Here is a 14,697-nt window from a genome sequence, read left to right on the forward strand (position 1 = left end):
CAATTGAAACGTGCGGCGAGATCGATCGATCGTTACTAGGCGCGCAGAGAGTTGTAACGATCGATCGATCTCGCCGCACGTTTCAATTGGGCAGTGGGCCGGCCTAAGACAGCGATTTTTAATAACTAATAACTCGCTGACTTTTGCGAAAATTGCAAAACGGTAGAGGACTTTTCGACTTAGTCTAGTCCACTCTATCCCACAATAAGCGTTGATGCGGGTATTACATAACACCCTATATAAATGTATGCACTTTTACAAAACTTTTTTTGCTCTTTGTTGTGTAAATACTTGTTCATATATGATGAAAAATTACAAGAAATTGTAAAATTTATGCAATTAAAAGCAAGCAGTTTACTCATTAAATAAGGTAATAATTTTACCTACACGGTGTAAATTTACTGATGTATTATATGTAAATACACACCTTTAATAGTTGGTCCCAATATTATAACCCACTATAATAATTGTAATTTTACATGTAACTTTTTTACAGTGTATGTCGTTGATGTACTACCACAAACTTCTATACTGCCGTTCTACCTTAAGCCAACGGCATACGATACTTATAGGCTTGTTTTCTGTTCCTACACTAGTGAACTAGTGCAATAAATTGGAGTAAGACAAGCATATTTTTTCTCATTCTAGCTTACTGCACTAGTTCACCTGCAGTGCAGGAACAGAAAACAAACCCTGTGTTTCCTACTGGATTGCTTACGAGAGCCAGTCAGGGTGCAGAGTTTTCGATCAGGTGACTCAAAGCTGAATCCCGATTGGCTCTCGTAAGAAATCCAGTAGGAAAAATAGTATCGTGCGCCGTTGGCTTTAGAAAGCAGTATCTCCCAAATTGTTAGTTTCGAGAAAACGCGCACTTAAGTTCTAACAGCTAGGCCACCACGAAAACAATGTATTGATCCTGAAAAGAATTCTGCACGTTAAAGCATTTCTTCTCTATTTCAATAATTTAGAGATACTGTTTTTAAGACCTGCAGACAGCGCTTACTGCGGTTTAGCTTATGAATTGCTGATAACAGGTGGACATACTGCAACATGTATAAGTTATTTTACGTTAATCTAGTGCTCTTGCTGCTTTCTAGTCTTGTGGGACAACGAATATTCGATATTTCTCTAAGAAATGTAGAAAGTTAGTTAACTACAATGGCCCAAAAATAGAGATATTGCTTTTTAGATTAGGACGGCGGTGTAGAAGCTGTGTGAATTACAGTCCGAGACTCATCGATGCATTAATGGGAATAGCGATTATAAAAATATGAATTCTAGTAAAACTGAGGTCCAGGCATTAATGAGTCAGACTGTACATCTTGCGGAAAATCGATAACGCGAAAGTCGACGGGCGGATAAAGCGATCGGCCGATACATAAGCGGAGTGCGAATAAATAGATTACGTACGTATTATAATTTCGTTACGAATAAAATAATTACGGAACGAGGTAATTAACGTGGGGAAGAAAAGAGGATCGGTTTTAATAAATCGCGCGGACCGCAAATTGTACAGACGTGCCGCGCTCGACTGCGCAAACGTATTACAAATTCGATTAGTTTATTGCGCGTTGTTAATCTCGTTATTAAACGTTCGTCCCTGTGATATAAGCTTTTCATTTTGTCCCGCGAGTGCGCGCCGCGGCAGCGAAAGCGCGATGGCCGACCTCGGAAACGTAACGTTTGATATTTAAGTGGCGTTTTGCCACAGGATGAATATATATACACAATCCCTCGCGACTGTATTGCGTGGCGGAATGTCCGCTTTTATCTTCGCGCGTTTTTCTTTCTCTGCCTGCTTACGTAAGAGGCGAAGTCGTAAAGAGGCACGAAATACTTTTTCAGGAATGCAACGCCATTTTCCGTACTTGTTCCCGCGAGCAGGAGAGTTTTACACACAAATAACCGTCCATATTGTCGGGCGAAATATCTGCGAATAAAGTTCGCCCGAAGGAAACCGCGGGGCGAGTTTCAATGGGGAGAAGAAGCGACTGATTCGCAAATTCGCGATGTAAACTCGCGGGCTCTTTTCTTTATTACCGATGGGATCGCGGGATCGTCAATTGTTGCGATCGTCAATGAGTGAAACGTTGCGGAATGTAAAACGCGCGCCCCGAGCGCCGCCGAGGGTACGCCGGGTTTAATTTCGCCAATTGTTGCAAGGCGCTCTTAATTTTTCTTCTCACCGAGTGACGTCACCCTCGCTCCCGCGTGCGACGGCGCGTTGAAATTGTTTCAGTTTTTGTTCATTAGATAGTTGGCGACACGTTAATGCGTTTATTGGCACGGTGCAGAAGAAGCAAGTGTCGTTAACGACAATGAAAACGTTCGAAATCCCTTTTCCCGACGACACGAAGTGACATAAATGGCTTTCAGAATATTTTTTTCATTTTAACGCACAAAATCCGGTTTTCCCCTTTAAAAAGGGCACGTAAGAAATTTAATCGTTAACCCTTTTCCGCTGATCGATGCTCTCGCTCGACTCACTTCGCTGTAGCCACCGGCGCGGAGATGATGTACATTTCGAGAGCTTGCCGGGTTACGTCTTCTTACGTTGCGTTTTCTTGCGCGAAAAGTATTTTAACGTGCGAAATAGATTGCGAATAAATGTCAACTTAAAGCTAAATAACACGCGCAATGCTCTGTCCAGTTCTTTTTAGGGGTTGGTTTTTCCAACCTGTTGGTAAACTATCTAATGGTTAAATTATGTGTCTATCTTTGTTGAATTCGAGAGAAAAACAATGATATGATATAACTTTATATATTCTTGCGTTTAGAATAAGTTTTCCATGCATCTTGGCACCACGATATTCGACAAAAGACGATACACACTATCATTTTATTCTAGATTTGAGAATTTTTCATTTGAGATTAAAATATTCCTTTCTCTATAATAAATATGACTGGTGCTATATCGATTCTATTTTATTATACATTGAAGTGTAATAGCATTGGATCCGGAAATTTTTTTTCTGTGGTTGCAGAAAGGATTTCTGTTACCGAGACAAAAATATTCTTGGCGCATTTATATTTCTCACAACCTCATTTAGTATAAAAATAAGGCAATATCGAACTAAAATTAATAATTCTTATTCTTCTCTATTGAAGTAAAAAAGATTGACTTACTATATTGAGACAAGAGTAACTTTATATATTCTTGCGTCTAGAATAAATTTTCCCTCCATCTTACACGCATGAAGTTGGCACCACGATACTCGACAAAAGACGATACACACTATCATTTTATTCTAGATTTGAGAATTTTTCATTTGAGATTAAAATATTCCTTTCTCTATAATAAATATGACTGGTGCTATATCGATTCTATTTTATTATACATTGAAGTGTAATAGCATTGGATCCGGAAATTTTTTTCTGTGGCTGCAGAAAGGATTTCTGTTACCGAGACAAAAATATTCTTGGCGCATTTATATTTCTCACAATCTCATTTAGTATAAAAATAAGGCAATATCGAACTAAAATTAATAATTCTTATTCTCCTCTATTGAAGTGAAAAAGATTGACTTACTATATTGAGACAAGAGTAACTTTATATATTCTTGCGTTTAGAATAAATTTTCCATGCATCTTGGCACCACGGTATTCGACAAAAGACGATACACACTATCATTTTATTCTAGATTTGAGAATTTTTCATTTGAGATTAAAATATTCCATTCTCTATAACAAATATGACTGGCGCTATATCGATCCTATTTTATAATACATTGGATACGGAAATGTTTTCTGTGGATGCAGTCACTGAACAGGACAATTTGAAATATTAGGTGTAAAGAGTTTAACTTACATTCATTTCGTATACGGAACAACAACGGTTCGTTTTATTTTGCTCGCCGCGCGGTATCGTGCGACGTAGGCGGGACAACGAATTCTCAATTTTTTTGTTTTTTTTGTTGTTTTTCACTCGGCGCGGTGACGTACGATGTTTTTGCGTGCCAGCGTGTACCTGAAGGTCGGCGCTCGCACTCGCTCGCCGAGCCTCGAGCCGGCCGGTAGTACCGAGAGTTGCTCTGTGCGTCGTATCACTTTTGTGTTATCGGTTCCCGAGTCGCGATCGCGAGGAGTGCGGGGATAAAGCACTATTAATTATACGTTTGTCAGTAACTAGTAACTGATAATTACGGACTCGATTATTAGCTACAACGCGTAATGAGAAACGATATTCACGTTAAGGCGACGGCTTTTTATCAAAGTAGATATTCCGCGAGACTAACTTATCTAAAGTGTTTCGTAGTTCGAACAAGAAGTGGAGAAAGTCGCTTATCGCGCGTCGTTCCGTCATATCTTGAGATGCGATCGAAAATGATCTCGATTAACTATTACAATTTATAACAACTGTTCGTCGCAGACGCTTGGAATCCGACGCCCGCGTCGCGTTTCGTATCTCCCATTTAAAAGTGATTTTAAGCGTACAGTTTTGCAAACAAACGTGAACTTTAACTTAACTCCGTTCCTTGAAAATGGATAGATTGGAGCAGACAAAATCCCTCGCTGCGTTTATTACGTGTGAATTTTATTTCGGACTGGAGGACGCAGCTTTTTTCTAATATCCATTGCTGCTTCCGAATCAGGAATGCAGGACGACGTGCGAGTTTGAACGATTTCCGGGACGAAAAGTGATGTGACATGTGTTAATAATACTTTGTGTTTGCGTTTCGCGCTATTTCACGTCGCGGGAGTGTCATGTGAAGTTTCGCGCAGTCGTAATTAATCATTTTCGCGAGTGAATATTGTGCCAGTGCAACACAAGGAAATCTGAGAGGAGGAGGAGGCCCGGGTGGCATCGGGCAACGGCGGAGCAACCATGAGGCAAGTGTCTTGTACTTAATATATTATTTGCCACTTGCCTGTGCGCGCGCAACATTAAACATCTGCTCCCTGTTCGTCTTATTCGAATGATTCGCTAAAGAGTTGCAGACAGAAACATACGGTGAAATTTTTTAGTTTATATTTAAAAGAAAGACTTTGTCGAGTATTCACTGTAATTATTTTTCTACTAAATGCCTATTTAAAGAAAGTACAAAAGATTTAATGCAATTTTGAGTTTTAATATTTAATTATTCTATAATAATCATAGATCTGTTGTTTTATTTTACAGGTCAACGTAGTTCACGACGTACGCTACAACTCCGCTGTTGCGCGTCGCATCTGTGAGTAAATTATCTTTTTTATTTTTAATCGACATAATGGATCTCTGCGTAAAACTGGCATCTACATTATGCGAAATGCACGGTGAACTTTAAGAAACGTACAGTTTTGCAAATAAACGTGAACTGTAATAAATCCATCGCTTGAAAATGGATGGATTGGAGTAGACAAAATCCCTCGCTGCGTTTATTATACGTTTGAATTTTATTTCGGACCGGTGGACGCAGCTTTCTAATATCGAAATATTCGTATCTTGGTCGTGGTGTCTTGTCACGGCCAACGCTCACTGGAAAAATACCACTTCGCGAAATCGTAAACAACCGATTTTCATTCAAAAACTATTTTCCCAGCCGCGCCGCGACTTGCGCCTCGTTTTTCTGCGGGGATTCGCTGAGGTTGGCGTTGCCGAACAAATGAATTCCGCTGCAAGCACCCACCTCAAACATGCGCGTACAAGTTTGCGGTCTCTCTATTCGCATTTGCAAACGCAATCCTTTCCGTCACACAAATTCACATGGCCTGAAGTGGCAAGAGTGAATTAAAGAACACGGTCGCACAATTAATTATAAGATACAGAACGGCGCCTCGTTGTACTGAAAAATTCACGATTGATCATCGCTCGCGCGATCGTGATTAAGGGCGCCCGGCAAGTTTAAATCCAATCTGTCTCAGCCTCCTGTTTTTCGCGTCTCGGGCTAAACTTGTCTATCAATCTACTTTCACAGGGCGAATTTCGCGAGTTTTCTTAAGACCCGAACACGCGAAAAAACTCGAGACTGAAGGGAAACGACCGCCCAGCGAGAAATGACTCGTCGATCGATGTCGAATCGACATCGACGCCGTCAAATTGACGTCGATTCGACGAATCACTTCTCACTGGGCAACGACTGCCGAGAACGTAAGCAGCCATTTTGAAACTTAAACAATGCTGAAAATTCCGATTAATTGCGGGGATCCTAAAGCCACTGGCGAACTCGATCAGTGTCGATAAGATAAGAGATGGAATTAGAAACGTCAATTATCGGCATTTTTAACTCCAAGTTCTACTCGGTCCGAGAAATTTATAGCCAACCAATTTGCAACTTTTACGAAAAAGCAACAATTTTATTAGCTACACATTGCTCAGACCGAGATTTTGGATCGCTCGACCTCTCTCGAAAAAGCCTGCAACTATTTCTACACGCCATACTGCTCTTTTTCTCTTCTTCTAGACTTGGATTTCTGGACTTGCGTTTATTAGAAGTAATCTTTTTTTCTAGGCTATTAATCTTAGTTCTAATTGCACGATATTGTTCTTGTATGTTGTCCCTAGAGTATGCTGGTCTCATTTATTGTAGAATTCTTGTATCAAGCAAAATATTGTCGTCAAGTGTACAAAAAATTAGTAAAAATTTTTTTTTCGTTTTTGATATAAAGTCGACCGGCGTAGTCTAGATTTTGTTGCGTACTTTAATTCCGTGAAAGAATTTTGCATTTCCATAAGGCCAATTAAAAGATTACTTCTAACAAAGAATGTCGATAAAACTTTAGCTTTAGGATCCCCTTAAGACTGAAGTTTTTTTACACGTTCGGACCCTTACCGGCACGAAGAGTGTTCCGCTTTTAACTCGATGTTCTCGACAGTCGCCGGTCCGATTCGATATTTTCTTCGTTACGAGCAACAAAGACGGTCGCGAGCGCGATCTTACGCGCGTGACTCCGCCTGGCTCGAGGAAGGGAACGCAATTTACGGGGCAATAGACACACACGTCGCATACCGAGGGAACGACCGACTTACGAGAGGGGAACTAATTGTTAATTATGTCTGCCGGTAGATACACACACGCAGCCGACCGGGGGGAGGCTAGGGGTGGGAAAGGAACTCCGATGCGCGGGGAGACCCACGTGCCCGGGATAGGCATGGCACACGCGCCGACGCACACACGTGCGTGTCGACGCCGTGAGCGAGGGTGGGCGGCTGCTCTCGCTCTCTGGCTACGTGGGAAGGGAAAAGCGCGAAATGGCTGGGAAGGAAAGCTCTAATTCGACAAAGCTTCGTCATTACGGCGCGTTTGTTCTTACCCCACCCCCCCTCCCGGAACTGCTCGTACCACCCGCGTTTACGTGCGCGAGATGAGGATCGATGCCGCGGGTCGAATAGCGAAAGACAAGAGCGGTGGGAAGCGTCGCTCCGGGCGATGCGATCGTTTCCCCGAGTGCCACTTGGCCGAAATTATCCGATCCGAGCGGTGAGAGGGAACGCTGTTGCGATTGATCCTCGGGACTTGATCGGCGTGAAACGCACAGCCGCGTTTGCGGAATGCGTGTTGCGGCGTCGAAACACACGACGGAGACGCTCGCGTCGAGACTGAAGTATCGGTCCCCTCGTATTTTCGCGCGGGTCGCGTTTCGGCGGCGGTGGAACGAAATTAATATTAGTCAAAGCGCGCGGTGGCGAGGAGCAGTGGTTTATAGACAAATAAATGGGAGAGTCTAATATTGTACAGTGACAATTTCGAGCGATATTAAGCACGCCAGTCATGGTGTAAAGATACAAGGTGAAGCAATCTGGTGGATGCGCAGTGCCAACCGATCAGAAGTGGCCCAAACTACCCAATTGGCCAATCAGAAATTTGCCCCGATCATCAAACTGCAAGTTATTGCGGTTGAATGCAGGAAGAACCAATGAACAATTTGCCCCAAAACTTGATTACATGCGCAATGTTTTACCTTGTGTCTTTACATGATGTCACACTTATAGAAAAATATGTAGTATATAAAACTATAATTGCATAGTAAAATAATTACAGTCAGGAATGTAATTTTTATAGTAGCTATTGCTATAATATTAATAATAGCAACTATATAGCCATATCAAAAATTGCGTGGACCAATATTGTGTCTATGAGAACTATAATACATTGTTAAGTCAACCGTAACTTACGTAGTTGGAAGAATTACAAAAATGTGTTTGGCTCCTAAAATGATTATAAATTATAGTGAGTTTGTGGTAACTGCAACCATTTTTTCAGTCTGACGCGATTCGAGTAATTGATCTTTTAACGTTGTTAAAACCACACTCGAGTAGCTTATTCTAGCCTTGTAATTAAATTACGAAAAGAAAATTTGCGAAGGAACGTAGGGATCGCGTGGATTTTCGGGTAGACGTTGCGACCCTCTCGAGACGGCTGTTAAATAAACTCAATTAAATCTGAAGCCGTATATAAGTTTTAATTTTATTATCGGAAAATCATTACGTCGTCTCGTTTATGAGAGTTTTAATTATCATACTCACCCTTGCGAAAAAAGATCGTTAAACTATCTTGTGCGGCAAAAATGAAAGATGGCACCTTACTGTGTGCTAGTTAACGACGGCCGCAAATAACATCAGCACGTTTCATGCATGCTAAATTAATGGAACGAGGCCACATCTTTCCTAAAAATTCCCCACTGAATAACCGCCGTGACCCGACAGTGTCAACAGAAGATCGTTTTTATTTTCGGAACATTAGAGAATAGTTCTTCTATGTGCCTACAAAAATACGCGCTATCTCCGTCACAAGCGCGGCGGTATCGATTGCCAATATTATCAGGATAACACGGGGTAAAAGCATAACAGGCGTTGCTGCTCCACTTTAACAGAATAAATGATCAAAACCGAAAGAGCTAACACTAGCGATAAGGATTTGCGATTACGATTCGAAACTGTTACGTTTGTTTTATTACAAATTATTTCTTTTTACTATTTAGCCTCTCTTAATTTCTGACGAAACTTTCGGCCTGACTTTACTCAGCCGCTTTGTTTTTTTTCATGTGTAATCAATTTTACACAAAGTTTTGCGATTCTACGACCTGTACGTAACGCGTGAGCTGATCTGGTCCTCGAGCGATAACTTATTCGCCATTTTCGACAGACGAATATCGGTCGAGATTTCTCTTAATTAAACATCCGCTGCGCAACGGGCAGCTGCGAAGAATCCTCTCGTTACTTCCGTCCGCTTTTAACTATTCTTTATTTTGACGTCGCCGCAGAAAATTCAGATTACGAAGTTAACTCGCCGGCTGAGGGGTAGGGGGAGGTAGCCACCCAGCTGCTCGGGGAAGAAAAGGAGGACACGCCGCCTCCGCGAGCAGCGATTCGCGTGACTTCCGACTGGCGGAAAGACGCACTCGAGCAGCTTGAGGAAAACTTTTGCATCTTTGCGATCCAATTCCCCCGTTCTTTTTCTTTCTCTCCCGCCCTCTCCCCCCCCGCCGCCCCAGCCCCTGTCTTTCGCGAGGCGGTAGTCAGTCATTCGGTCCCGTCTCATTAATTCTTTCCTGTCTTCCGGCAAAGTTGTATCTCGGATGTTTCTTACCCCCTTCCCTCTCGGAACTGCCGACCGACCGCGTTCTCTTTCTCTTTCTCGTTGGCGCGCTTTCCCTCCTCCGCCTTCACCCCGCCCCTCATTTTTCATTCGCCGCCGCTTGGAGAAAAGTGCACTTTAGCCGTGTCACCTGTAGACAAAGATACAAAGGAATATGCCGTGCATTTGCGAATATCACGTAGCCGGGCCGGTGGAATATTTCATATGCCGTGAGTGCATGTCGTTGCTCTTAGGTCCGTATTTATAACCGGCGGTGCTTAGACCGAAAACACGCGCGCGACCCGTTTTATATGCGGACAAACCCGCGGCGTCGAATCTGCGCATCGTCGGATCTCGCTCTCTCGCGCGCTCTCTCTCTCTCTCTCTCTCCTTCTCTCCATTCGCCGCGTTTCGGGTGCGCTTCTATTCACGATCAGGAAGATCGCGCGGAACGAGACAGACAGGCGGACAGGTAAACTCTCAAGTTTCATCGAAACCCATCTCGTTAGGATAATTAAACTGCTAACTTGCGCTCTCAATATCATCACGAAGTTGCACGATAATAATACCGTAATTTCTCGTGTGTGATGTGCGCGAACGAACGTTTCATCCGGACACGCGCGATCGATGAATACGTGATACGAGATTACGTACGCTGACAGAAAAAAAAAATGGTTGCAGTTACCACAATCTCACTATAATTTATAGTCATTTTAGGAGCCAACCACATTTTTACAATTTTTCCAACTACGTAAGTTATGGCTGACCTAACAATGTATTATAGTTCTCGTAGACACAATATGGGTCCATGCAACTTGTGATGTGGTTGTCATAAACCAAAACGAGCTTTTAATTCGGTAAGGTGTACTATAAATATTGTAATAACAACAAGTAACATTTTTAATAACTATATGTAACAGTAATAATCGTATTTATATTGGAAGTAATATTCTCCGCTTTTTATTATACTATATACATTGCGTTCACTACGTTCATTGGTTACATCACTTTATACTCATAAAAAATAGTACAAGAAAGCTTCTTTCAAAGAAAAGATAAGCAATTTTATACGAATGTATAAACTTATCCGTATTTATAAAACTCTATGCGGTTTTCTTCTTACGAGAAAGTCTTATACCGCGCGTCCCTCCAGTGAGGACATTCCAAACCACTTCACTTTTGTTTACCACGTGATTAGTAAGGTGGATGATAGAAATGTAGTTAAATTTACTATTATCGTGATTGTATTTACTATATAAAAATAATTAACTAATTTACTATTCACTACCTGTATATTTTAACAGAATAATAGGTGAAAGCTTACATTTTATAGTAAATTCTTTAAATATTTGCATCGCTGTGTCTATATGGTTGCTATTACTAATATTATAGTAATAATTACTATAAACATGATATTCCTGACTGTGATTAGTTTACTGTGCAATTACAGTTTCAAATACTAGATATTTTTCTATCAGTGTACGCGAGAGGTAGCGCGACATTCGGGAGGCCGCGGTACGCAAAACTCCGGGCGAGAAGTTTAAGGGCGCGCTTCCGCGCGTATGTTTACCGAAATCGTTTTACTGAAAATTGAATTTTCTATTCGATATCTCCGCCCCCTCCTCCGTCTGGTTACATTCTGCGAAAGCACTCTTTTACGTTGTCACCCGAAAGAAGGGACATTTAGCGATTTGCCCTTCGACGTCCCTCCCTCGCGCCGACCTCCTGGGTAATTGTTCAGAAAGCTATGCGACTGGGTTTTAAGTAAATGGAGAGCGAGAGAGAGAGAGAGAGAGATAAGAGGAAGGTAAGGTGGAGAGGCCATTCCGTCACGAACTCCGAAAGTAATTTATAGAAAATGGACATTGCCGGGAGGGCGAAAATAAAAAGCTTCCGTTCGATTAAGGTCTCGAGATGAATGCCATCGAACTTGCATTTGTCCGCCGGTTAATTTATACGCTTGCGTATTTACGTTTACATTAAACGGGTGGCGAAAGTAAAATTACGCGCCGCGTAAAATTGTACGTTCTATTCGAAGCGACGAGCAAATTTTTGTCCTGACCCGAATACAATATTTTTCTGCCGAAGTTTTCTTGAAATTTTTACAGGATCGAGATAAATTGTGCGCGCCAGTGTCATTAATTCGCAATTTGAGCGCCGAAATTATTTATTTCGATTTCTTTAATGAAATACACACGTATTGGGTAAACAAAAATTTAATAAATGTCGTTAATTACTTTCAAATGTAATAAGACGGTAATATAATAATATTCCAATCTTTCCTACAAATTAATGATAATAAACAAAGCTTATTTCAAATATTTCTCTCTCTCTCTCTCTCTCTCTTTCTTTCTATTAATATATCTCTAGCGTTAGTCGCACAGACACCCCGTAGAAACTGGAACGTGGGTTATTTAGGCGCGAAATAAATTCCATCGAAGTTTATCACTACGTACCGAATGACGGGTCACTTTATCGAATTCTCGACGAATGATGGATCATCGGTCACGTCGCCAAATTCATCTCGAGCGTATTGCAGGATAGGCGCTGAATTATCGATACACTTTGAGACACGCTCGGCTGCATTTTGCAATACATTCTCGATACAATGCCCGCGTATGATCGATGTTCCGGTGTGTATGCGCGCGAGATTGCATTGTTGATAAACTGGGATAATATGCAATGTTTGTCCTTTCGTGCGCGCGCGCGCGCGCGCGCGATATTACTTCATTCCTTATATGTATAATAATATGCCGCACGAAATTTCTCTGAAATCTCATTTTATTAAAACGTCGCGAGGTACAAGCCAAAGAATTCCCGGATATTCCGCATTAAGTTAACATTGTTTTCATTCTTATACGCAATATCGCTTATGAAGTATGTACCTTTATATCAGAGAAGCGGAGTACCGAGTCAACAAGTTACGCCGAATCGGCGGATACTCTCGGAATATCAAAAATTCGTTGTTACCTAAATTCGTTGTTGCCCGACGTCATTGACAACTCTACTCAAGTGTATTCCGATCGATATATCGGCTTTCGTGTCAGGGCATCTAAATATTTTCTCACGGGGACTGCACTTCATATCGAGACGTGTACGAACTTCCGACGAAACTAGTTCACACGACAAAACTCCGCGCGCGAGTACTTTCGCTATCTTTTCTGCAATCCTGATTTTTGAAGCTTAAGTACGTCGCGCTAAATCGTATGCATTGTCACAGAGTTGATTCGGTACGGACTACAGTTTATTCGGCACGGGAAGAGATTCGATAAAATAAAAAAAGACATGTTATCGCTGAACGCGAACAGCGATGTAATTGTCGATGTATTCATTAATTAATATTAAAATTTTCATAAAGGTGACTTTTCATAAAGGAGACTTTAAAGTTCTCATAAAAGACTTTTAACGCAAAAGAGTGAATATTACGCGTACTTGGTTATTTTTTTATTTTTAATGTGAAAGATCTCAATTTTTATTACAGTACATTTATATTTAAATAATCTCCATTTTCGGTCAAATAATTCAGCTCGCGTGAGAGACCGGCGAAGTAGACGTATAAATCGTTTCCGTCGAAATTTCGGTGTATTCTCTTGAAACCACGAAATCAATGTTTGCTACACTGAGAAAAATGTCCGATTAAATATATAAACGGATAACTTTCTGTTTTCTAACGTTGACGACTAGACACGTTGTACAACGAAAATTTCTGACTTCTAACTTAATTTTCACATCTCTACTCTGACGAATCTTACATTTGTAGGGACGCTTGTAAGTTTGTTACTTGTAGAAGACCACTGGCCGAAACGTCGTGTTTTATTATAATAAAGAATTGCCAGTAAGGTCGTTTACATACTTATTAGAATACACGGATAATTTACATAATAACAAACTCCAATTACGTAATAACAAACGGAGATATCCGATGAAAAGTAAGATCGGGTTTTCGATCAAACTTCATCGGTAACTGCATTTTATCGGATGAATTTCACCGGATGTATCCATCATTTAATCGGAAAACGTAATCGAAAAAATTAACCATCAGAAACACTATTTAGCTGGCTTATCCGATGAAAAATTTTCTCAGTGTATTACTCACAAAATTGAGAGAGAGAGAGGGGGGGAAGGTTTGAATTTCACGCACAATTGGGAAAAATTTAGATGAATGAAATTAATATTTTTGACCGTATTGATTTATTAAATGAAATACAATATTATATTTTATATACTTCTAAACTATGGTTGTTGCACAAATAGCAAACGAATTCACTCATGAATTGTCTGCTTCGCTTCTCCAATCTGTCCCGAGGACGTTCTTTTCTTCCATGACATTTTTCATTCTCTTCCTTTCCCTCGTGTCCCCCTTCATCGTCATCTGCTTCTTCTTCCACTTCGACAACGGGACAAAGTCAATGTCAATGGCTTCCTCACCCTCCGGTTTTTCCTCCCTGCCTTTCAGATCCCTCCTTTCGCCTCCTCGCTCCGACATAGTCGCCTTTTCACCTCTCCACGAGATTCCAGGATTATGACGAAAATCTGACGAGCGCAAAGGTGGTTTCCGTCAGACGCATTTCGCATTTTTCAGGAACGCGTTTTTCCGCCTCGCCAAACCGTAACTCTCGCGGCCGGATGGCTTCAAAAATCGCTTTCCCACCGTCTCTGTTGCGAGTGACTTGGTATAGAGCCGAATTTACACGTAAATTAAATTAAATAAAAAAAACTGTCTTAATACCATTTCAGATAGAGTATCGAAACGTCTAATTCGAGAATACCGAACTTTGCTCCAATCGGGTATAGATAATCGAACCAATACAAATGCTATCGATGTAAATACCTCGAATTTGTACTATCCACTCCAGCTCTTGTTTTCAATTGAATTGTCCTTTGTCTCCCTTGGCAAAGCCCGAGGAGTGTCATTTACGTTAAAGTCTCGAAATTACACGCACCGGTTTTCTAAAGACGTTGTTTCGGGGGGGATCAGCATCACTTGGACTTCCCGACTGATTAAAGTCGTGCAGCGCGCGGCTTTACCAAGGTGGGAATCGCTTGCGAATGACGGACGTTTCTCCGGGACAAAAGGGAATCAATATCAATTGCACAATTGTTCGGAACGACGGGCGGAGGGGGCGGCAGGAAGGCGGACGGTTCAAACTTCATGTCCCAATGCGCCGATAGTCCGGTCCACGGTTTTTCCACTTTCGACCGG

General features: G+C 41.4%; 1 pseudogene; it reads left to right on the plus strand.

Moving 5' to 3' along the window:
• Window positions 1-14,100: 14,100 nt before the first annotated feature.
• Window positions 14,101-14,697, plus strand: part of LOC105564093 — a 1,574-nt pseudogene continuing 977 nt past the window's right edge.

Source organism: Vollenhovia emeryi, unplaced genomic scaffold (assembly GCF_000949405.1).
Source record: "Vollenhovia emeryi isolate VEMERY1.0 unplaced genomic scaffold, V.emery_V1.0 DF939168.1, whole genome shotgun sequence".
NCBI classification, from domain to species: Eukaryota; Metazoa; Arthropoda; class Insecta; order Hymenoptera; family Formicidae; genus Vollenhovia; species Vollenhovia emeryi.